This window comes from Scyliorhinus canicula, chromosome 31, assembly GCF_902713615.1.
Source record: "Scyliorhinus canicula chromosome 31, sScyCan1.1, whole genome shotgun sequence".
Lineage (NCBI taxonomy): Eukaryota > Metazoa > Chordata > Chondrichthyes > Carcharhiniformes > Scyliorhinidae > Scyliorhinus > Scyliorhinus canicula.
In genome coordinates, this window is record NC_052176.1 from 10047485 (window position 1) to 10057519 (window position 10035).

Here is a 10035-nt window from a genome sequence, read left to right on the forward strand (position 1 = left end):
GCACACTCCAATCTGGAGAGGGAACAGACTCATTCACAACTCGACAATGGAAAGGCAAACTCCAATCTGGAGAGGGAACAGACTCATTCACAACAGGACAGTGGGAAGACACACTCCTATCTGGAGAGGGAACAGACTCATTCACAACAGGACAGTGGGAAGGCACACTCCAATCTGGAGAGGGAACAGACTCATTCACAACAGGACTGTGGAAAGGCACACACAAATCCCGGCAGAGAACTGACCCATTCACAACGAGAGAGGAGTAAAAGTAACTCAAATATGGTCAGGGAACTAACTCATTCATCACTGGACAGTGGAAAGGCACACTCAAATCTGGAAGAGGGATCTGACCCTTTTACACCAGGACAGAGGAAAAACTCCCTCAAGTGGACTAGTGAAACATACACTCAAATCTTCATCGGGAACTGTCACATTCAAAACTGGACAGTGGTAATGCTCACTCAAATCTGGAGAGGAAATTGCCACGTTCACAACTGGACAGTGGAAATACACACTTGAATCTGGAGTGGTAATGTGCTCATTCACAACAGCACAGTGGAAAGACACACTCAAATCTCGACAGGGAACTGACCCATTCGCAACTGGAATGGGGAAAGACACACTCAAAACTGTCAAGGGAACTGACCCAACCACAAATGGACAGGGTTAAAAACATCCAACTCTGGAGAGGTAGCTGATCCGTGCACAACAGGATAGTGGAAGGACACATGCAAATCTGGAGGAGAGAACTGACCCATTCACAACAGGATAGGGAAAGTCTACCTCACAATTGAATAGGGGAAAGACACACTCAAATCTGGAGAGGCAAATGACCCATTCACAACTGGACAGGGGAAATACTCTCTCAAACTGGAAAGGGAACAAACGATATCTGGACAGGGAAATAACACACTGCAATCTCGTCAGGGAGCTGACCTATTCAATGCTGGACATGGGAAAGACACACTCGAATTTGGAGAGGGAACAGACCATTCACAAATGGACAGAGTAAAAGCACACTTACATCTGGGGAGGAATCTGACCCATTCACAATTGGGTGGGGGAAAGAATCTCACAAACAGAACAGGAACTGATTATTTTTTTTTTAAAGTTAGAGTATCCAATTCATTTTTTCTCATTGACGGGTAGTTTAGCATGGCCAATCCACCTAGCTTGCACATTTGTGGGTTGTGGGGACGAAACCCACACAAACACAGGGGGAATGTGCAAACTGCACAGGAACTGACAATTCATAACTGGACAGGGAAATAACACACTCAAATCCACACAGGGAAGTAAACTTTCACAACTGAACAGTGGAAAGGCAAACACCATCTGGGCAGGGAACTGACCTCACCACAAATGGACATGCGATAGGCACACTCAATCAGGACGTGAGACACAACCCATTAACAACTGTACATGACCCATTCATAACTGATCAGGAGACATACACACTCAATTCTGGACAAGGGAACTGACCCACTCGCAACTAGACAGGGGAAATACACTCAAAGCTGGAGAGGGAACTGACCCTTCCTCCACTCGGCAGGTGGAAGACGCACTCACATCTGGAATGGGAACAGACCCATTCACTGCTGGACAGGGGAAAGTCACACTCAAATTTGCCAAGGAAACAGACCCAACCACAACTGGACAGGGGAAAATACCATTCAAGTGTAGAGATCTAACTGTCCCCATTCACAACTGGACAGGGGAAGCGCACATTTAAATATGGAGTGGGATCTAACCCATTCACAACTGTAGAGGGGATAAAATCTCTCAAAATGGATGGGGAACTGACCATTCATCTCTGGACAGGGGAAAGGCAAACTCAAATCTGGAAGAGGGAACTGGCTCATTCAAAACAGGACAGTAGAAAGGCACACTGCAATCTCGACAGGGAGCTGACCCATATACATCTGGAGAGGAATAAAACAGACTCAAATCTGGAAGGGGAACTAACTCAATAGTAACTGGACAGTGGAAAGACGCACTCCAATCTGGAGATGGAATGGCCTCATTCACAACAGGACAGTGGGAAGGCACACTCCAATCTGGAGATGGAATGAACTTATTCACAACAGGACAGTGGAAAGACTACTCAAATCCCGACAGGGAAATGACCCATTCACAACTGCAGAGTAGTAAAACTGATTCAAATCTGGATGGGGAACTAACTCATTCACAACTGAACATGGGAAAGACACACTCAAATTTGAAATAGGAAATGGCACATTCATAACTGGGCAGTGGAAATGGAACAGTCTCATTCAGAAAGGGACAATGGAAATACACACTCATTTCGACAGGGAACTGATCCATTCACAAGTGGACGGAGAAATCAATTAAATCTGGAAAGGGAATTGTCCATTCACTTTCTAGACAAAATAAACATCACAATCAAAGCTGTTTAAGGTACTGATCCATCCACAACTGGTCAGGGGAAAGACACACTCAAATCTGGACATGGAACTGACACATTCAGAACTGGACAGGGATCAAACACACTCATGTCTGGACAGGGAAAACATCTTGCCCAACTGGACAATGAAAAGGCACATTCGTATCTGGAGAGGGAACAGACTCATTCACTAAGGTACAATGGAAAGACACAATCAAATCGCGACAGAGAACTGACCCATACAGAAGTTGTCACGAGAAAGACACACTCAAATCTGGAGAGAAAACTGACCCATTAGTAACCAGACAGAGGAAAGGCACATTAAAATATGAAGCGGGAACTGACCCATTCACAACTGCACTGGGGAAAAACTCTCTCAAACTAGAAGGGGAACAAACTATTCATATCTGGATAGGGGACAGGCAAACTGGAAGGGAGAACTGACCATTCACAGTTGGACAAATGAAAGACACACTCAAATGTTGCCAAGGAACTGACACATGCATAACTGGACAGTGGACAGACACACTCAAATCTAGAGAGGAAACTGCCCCGTTCACAACTGGACAAGGGAAAGACACACTCGGGGAGAGTGGTACTTTCCATAGCAGCTTCTCCGAACAGGCGCCAGAATGTGACAACTTTTGGCTTTTCACAGTAAATTAATTTGAAGCCTACTTGTGGCAATAAGTGATTTTCATTTCATTTAATGTCATTTCAAATTTGGTAAAGGAACTGACAAATTTACAACTGGACAGTGGAAATATACACTTGAATCTGGAGAGGGAGTGGACTCATTCGCAACCGGTCAGTGGAAAGACACACTCAAAACTGCCAAGGGAACTGACCCAACCACAACTGGACAGGGAAAAAAAACACACTCAAATCTAGAGAGGTAACTGACCAATTCACAATAGGATAGCGGAAAGACACACTCCAATCTGGAGGAGGGAACTGACCCATTCACAACAGGAGAGGGGAAAGGCACACTTCAAACTGGAGAAGGCAGTAACTCAATCACGTACTGAACAGGGAAAGACACATTCAAATCTGGAGAGGGAACTAACTCATTTTCAACTTGACGGGGAAACACACACTGATCTGGAGAGGGACCTGACCCAATTACAACTGGCCAGGTGAAAGGCACGTTCAAATCTAGAGAGGGGATTGATCCATTCACACATTCACAACTGGACAGATGAAAAGCTCCCTCAAACTGGAATCTGAACAGACCATTCATATGTGGACCGGGGAAAGCAATACTCCAATCTGGAGAGAGATCTGATCCACTCACAGCTGGACATGGGAAAGGCATACTCTAATCTGGAGAGAGATCTGACCCACTCACAACTGGACAGGGGAAAGGCACACTCAAATCTGGAGAGAGATCTGACCTACTCACAACTGGACAGGGGAAAGGCAGACTCAAATCTGGAGAGAGATCTGACCCACTCACAGCTGGACAGGGGAAAGGCACACTCAAATCTGGGGAGAGATCTGACCCACTCACAACTGGACAGTGGAAAGGCACACTCAAATCTGGACAGAGATCTGACCCACTCACAACTGGACAGGGGAAAGGCAGACTCAAATCTGGAGAGAGATCTGACTCACTCACAACTGGACCGGGGAAAGGCAGACACAAATCTGGAGAGAGATCTGACCCACTCACAACTGGACAGGGGGAAGGCAGACTCAAATCTGGAGAGAGATCTGACTCACTCACAACTGGACCGGGGAAAGGCACACTCAAATCAAGAAATAGATCTGACCCACTCACAACAGGACAGGGGAAAGGCAGACTCAAATCTGGAGATAGATCTGACCCACTCACAACTGGATGAGGGAAAGACTCCCTCAAACTGGACAGGGAACTGGCCATTCATAATTGGATAGAGGGAAGGCACAATCAAACCTGGAAAGATAATTGACCATTCAGCGCAGAACAGGGGAAAGACACAATCAAATATGTTTAGGGAACTGACCCATCCACCACTGGACAGGTGAAAGGCTCACAAACATCTGGACTGGGAACCGACCCATTTACTGCTGGACAGGGGAAAGTCGCACCCAAATCTGCCAAGGAAACAGACCCAACCTCAACTGGATAGGGGGAAAAACATTCAAATCTAGACAGGTAACTGACCCATTCACAATCTTTGGGGGGAAAGACACACTCAAAACTGGAGGAGGGAAGTGACCCATTCACAACAGGATAGGGGAAAGATTCCCTCACAAATGGACAGGGGAAAGACACACTTGAATATGGAGGGGAACTCACACGTTCACAACTTAGGCAGGGGAAAGGCACACTCAAATCTCGAGAGGGAGCTGATCCATTCACAACTTGATTTAGAGAAAGACTCCCTCAAACTTTCCACCTTACTTAGGTGCTTTAGTAAGGTCAGAGAAGGGGGCAAAAGAGGGGGAGGTGTGGCGCTGCTAGTCAAGGACAGTATTACGGTGGTAGAAAGGATGCAAGATGGGGACTCTTCTTCCGAGGTAGTATGGGCTGAGGTTAGAAACAGGAAAGGAGAGGTCACCCTGTTGGGAGTTTTGTATAGGCCACCTAATAGTTCTAGAGATGTAGAGGAAAGGATGGCGAAGATGATTCTGGAAAAGAGCGAAAGTAACAGGGTAGTTGTTATGGGAGACTTTAACTTTCCTAATATTGACTGGAAAAGATATAGTTCGAGTACATTGGATGGGTCGTTCTTTGTACAATGTGTGCAGCAGGGTTTTCTGACACAATATGTTGACAGGCCAACAAGAGGTGAGGCCACTTTGGATTTGGTTTTGGGTAATGAACCAGGCCAGGTGTTAGATCTGGAGGTAGGTGAACACTTTGGAGACAGTGACCACAATTCGGTGACCTTTACGTTAGTGATGGAAAGTGATAAGTATACCCCGCAGAGCAAGAGTTATAGCTGGGGGAAGGGCAATTATGATGCCATTAGACATGACTTAGGATGTGTTGGTTGGAGAAGTAGGCTGCAAGGGTTGGGCACACTGGATATGTGGAGCTTGTTCAAGGAACAGCTATTGCATGTTCTTGATAAGTACGTACCAGTCAGGCAGGGAGGAAGGGGTCGAGCGAGGGAACCGTGGTTTACCAAGAAGTGGAATCTCTTGTTAAGAGGAAGAAGGAGGCCTATGTGAAGATGAGGCGTGAAGTTTCAGTTGGGGCGCTTGATAGTTACAAGGAAGCGAGGAAGGATCTAAAGAGAGAGCTGAGACGAGCAAGGAGGGGACATGAGAAGTCTTTGGCAGGTAGGATCAAGGAAAACCCAAAAGCTTTCTATAGGTATGTCAGGAATAAAAGAATGACTAGGGTAAGAGTAGGGCCAGTCAAGGACAGTGGTGGGAAGTTGTGTGTGGAGGCTGAGGAGATAAGCGAGATACTAAATGAATACTTTTCGTCAGTATTCACTCAAGAAAAAGATAATATTGAGGAGGAGAATGCTGAGACCCAGGCTATTAGAATAGATGGCATTGAGGTGCGTAGGGAAGAAGTGTTGGCAATTCTGGACAAGGTGAAAATAGATAAGTCCCCGGGGCCGGATAGGATTTATCCTAGGATTCTCTGGGAAGCCAGGGAAGAGATTGCTGAGCCTTTGGCTTTGATTTTTAGGTCATCATTGGCTACAGGAATAGTGCCAGAGGACTGGAGGATAGCAAATGTGGTCCCTTTGTTCAAGAAGGGGAGTAGAGATAACCCCGGTAACTATAGGCCGGTGAGCCTAACGTCTGTGGTGGGTAAAGTCTTGGAGAGGATTATAAAAGATACGATTTATAATCATCTAGATAGGAATAATATGATTAGGGATAGTCAGCATGGTTTTGTGAAGGGTAGGTCATGCCTCACAAACCTTATCGAGTTCTTTGAAAAGGTGACTGAACAGGTAGACGAGGGTAGAGCAGTTGATGTGGTGTATATGGATTTCAGTAAAGCGTTTGATAAGGTTCCCCACGGTCGGCTATTGCAGAAAATACGGAGGCTGGGGATTGAGGGTGATTTAGAGATGTGGATCAGAAATTGGCTAGTTGAAAGAAGACAGAGAGTGGTAGTTGATGGGAAATGTTCAGAATGGAGTTCAGTTACGAGTGGCGTACCACAAGGATCTGTTCTGGGGCCGTTGCTGTTTGTCATTTTTATAAATGACCTAGAGGAGGGCGCAGAAGGATGGGTGAGTAAATTTGCAGACGACACTAAAGTCGGTGGAGTTGTAGACAGTGCGGAAGGATGTTCCAGATTACAGAGGGACATAGATAAGCTGCAGAGCTGGGCTGAGAGGTGGCAAATGGAGTTTAATGTGGAGAAGTGTGAGGTGATTCACTTTGGAAAGAATAACAGGAATGCGGAATATTTGGCTAATGGTAAAATTCTTGGTAGTGTGGATGAGCAGAGGGATCTCGGTGTCCATGTACATAGATCCCTGAAAGTTGCCACCCAGGTTGATAGGGTTGTGAAGAAGGCCTATGGTGTGTTGGCCTTTATTGGTAGAGGGATTGAGTTCCGGAGCCATGAGGTCATGATGCAGCTGTACCAAACTCTGGTACGGCCGCATTTGGAGTATTGCGTACAGTTCTGGTCGCCTCATTATAGGAAGGACGTGGAAGCTTTGGAACGGGTGCAGAGGAGATTTACCAGGATGTTGCCTGGTATGGAGGGAAATCTTATGAGGAAAGGCTGATGGACTTGAGGTTGTTTTCGTTAGAGAGAAGAAGGTTAAGAGGTGACTTAATAGAGGCATACAAAATGATCAGAGGGTTAGATAGGGTGGACAGCGAGAGCCTTCTCCCGCGGATTGAGGTGGCTAGCACGAGGGGACATAGCCTTAAATTGAGGGTAATAGATATAGGACAGAGGTCAGAGGTGGGTTTTTTACGCAAAGAGTGGTGAGGCCGTGGAATGATCTACCTGCAACAGTAGTGAACTCGCCAACATTGAGGGCATTTAAAAATTATTGGATAAGCATATGGATGATAATGGCATAGTGTAGGTTAGATGGCCTTTAGTTTTTTTTTCCATGTCGGTGCAACATCGAGGGCCGAAGGGCCTGTACTGCGCTGTATCGTTCTATGTTCTATGTTCTATGTTCTAAACTGGACAGGGAACTGACCATTCATAACTAGACAAGGGGAAGGTACAGGCAAACCTGGAAAGAGAATTGACCATTCAGCATAGAACAGGGGAAAGACACAATGACATTTGGTTCGGGTACTCACCTATCCACAACTGGACAGGTGAAAGCCGCACTCACATCTGGACTGGGAACAGACCCATTCACTGCTGGACAGGATAAAGACACATTCAAAACTGACCCATTCGAAACTGGAGAGCAGAAAGACTCCCTCACAAGTGGATAGAGGAAAGGCACACTCAAATCTGGGGAGGGAATTGACTATTCACTTTCTGGGCAAAAGAAAAACACAATTAAAGCTGTTTAGGATACTGATCCATCTACAACTGCACAGGGGAATGACACTCCAATTGGACGGGGATCTGATACATTCACAACTGGACAGTGGAAAGGCATCCTCCAACCACAACAGTAACTGTCTCATTTATTTACTGGACAGGGGAACGGCACATTCAAATCTGGAAGACGGAACTGACTAATTCTCTGACTGAAATAAGGGAGAGTATCAAATTGATGGAAAAAGCATATAAAGTGGCAAAGATTACTGGGAGATTAGAGGACTGGGAAATCTTTAGGGGGCAACAGAAAGCTACTAAAAAGCTATAAAGAAGAGTAAGATAGAGTATGAGAGTAAACTTGCTCAGAATATAAAAACAGGCAGCAAAAGTTTTTACAAATATATAAAACAAAAAAGATTGGATTGGATTGGATTGGATTTGTTTATTGTCACGTGTACCGAGGTACAGTGAAAAGTATTTTTCTGCAAGCAGCTGAACAGATCATTCAGTACATGGAAGAAAAGGGATTTAAACAATTCAAGAAAATACATGAGAATACATAATAGGGCAACACAAGATATACACTGCACTGTATACTGTTTGCACTGGAGTGCTGAGCTTGAGGCATTGAGTGCTACAGTGAGAGTTTGGTGACTGAGGGAGTATAAGGATTCATTTTTATTTAAAGTCTAGTATTCCTTTTATTTAGTTAATTAACTTAAAAGTTGCTGTTTGGTCTATAAGAAGGTGAATTTTGAATCAGCTTTAAACAAGGTTCTACTTGGACTTACTTGCAGCCGGAGCTTGTTAATTAGTTAATTGCATTAGGCCAGTTTTCAGAAGCTCGGGTCACAGTATAAATAGGAGCTAGTTACAGTGCAGACATTGTTTGCACTGGAGTGCTGAGCTTGTGGCATTTGAGTGCGACAGTGAGAATTTGGTGACTGAGGGAGTTAGGTGAGGATTGAGTAAGGTGCTCCTTACATTTCATTTCCTATATTTATCAAAGAGCGTGAAGGGAGCCAGGAGTTTAGAATACAGCTGACTGGAACTGGAGTCGGAGGGCGGAGGTCCAGTTGGTCCACAGGGCAGCTAATTCTGTAAAATAAGAGGGGATGGAGGCTAGGGCAGTTCCATGCTCCTCCTGTAGGATGTGGGTGGTGAGGGATGCCACTGGTGTCCCCGCTGACTATACCTGCGGGAAGTGCACCCTATTCCAGCTCCTCAGAGACCGTGTTAAGGTACTGGAGCTGGAGCTGGATGAACTTCGGATCATCCGGGAGGCAGAGGGGGTCATAGAGAAGAGTTACAGGGAGGTAGCCACACCAAAGGTACTGGACAAGAGTAGCTGGGTTACATTCAGGGGAAAGAAGACTAACAGGCAGACAGTGCAGGGATCCCTCGTGGCCGTTCCCCTTCAAAACAAGTATACCGTTTTGGATGCTGTTGGGGGTGATGGCCTACCGGGGGAAGGCCCCAGCGGCCAGGTCTCTGCCACTGAGTCTGGCTCTGGGGCTCAGAAGGGAAGGGGGAGCATAGAAAAGCAATAGTAATAGGATATTCAATGGTTAGGGGAATAGATAGGAGATTATGTGGTCGCGAGCGAGACTCCCGAAAGGTATGTTGCCTCCCGGGTGCCAGGGCCAGGGATGTCTCTGATCGTGTCTTCAGGATCCTGAAGGGGGAGTGGGAGCAGCCAGAAGTCGTGGTGCACATTGGTACCAACGATGTAGGTAGGAAAAAGGGTGTGGAGGTAATAAACAAGTTTAGGGAGTTAGGCTGGAAGTTAAAGGCCAGGACAGACAGAGTTGTCATCTCTGGTTTGTTGCCGGTGCCACGTGATAGCGAGGCTAGGAATAGGGAGAGAGTGCAGTTGAACATGTGGCTGCAGGAATGGTGTAGGAGGGAGGGCTTCAGGTATTTGGATAACTGGAGCGCATTCTGGGGAAGGTGGGACCTGTACAAGCAGGACGGGTTGCATCAGAACCAGAGGGGCACCAATATCCTGGGGGGGGAGGTTTTCTAGTACTCTTCTGGAGGGTTTAAACTAATTTAGCAGGGGAATGGGAACCGGATCTGTAGTCCAGCAACTAAGGTAGACGATAGTCAGGACGCCAAAGCACGTAGTGATGCAGTGGGGAAGGTAACAATGACAAAGGAGAGTACTTGCAGGCAAGGAGATGGGTTGGTGTGTATATTTTAATGC

The 10035-nt window shown here is 46.1% G+C and overlaps 1 protein-coding gene across 6 annotated transcripts in view; it reads right to left on the reverse strand.

Annotated features, from left to right (window-relative positions):
* Positions 1 to 10035, reverse strand: part of LOC119959009 — a 478444-nt gene that overhangs the window by 375452 nt on the left and 92957 nt on the right. The window lies entirely within an intron of this gene.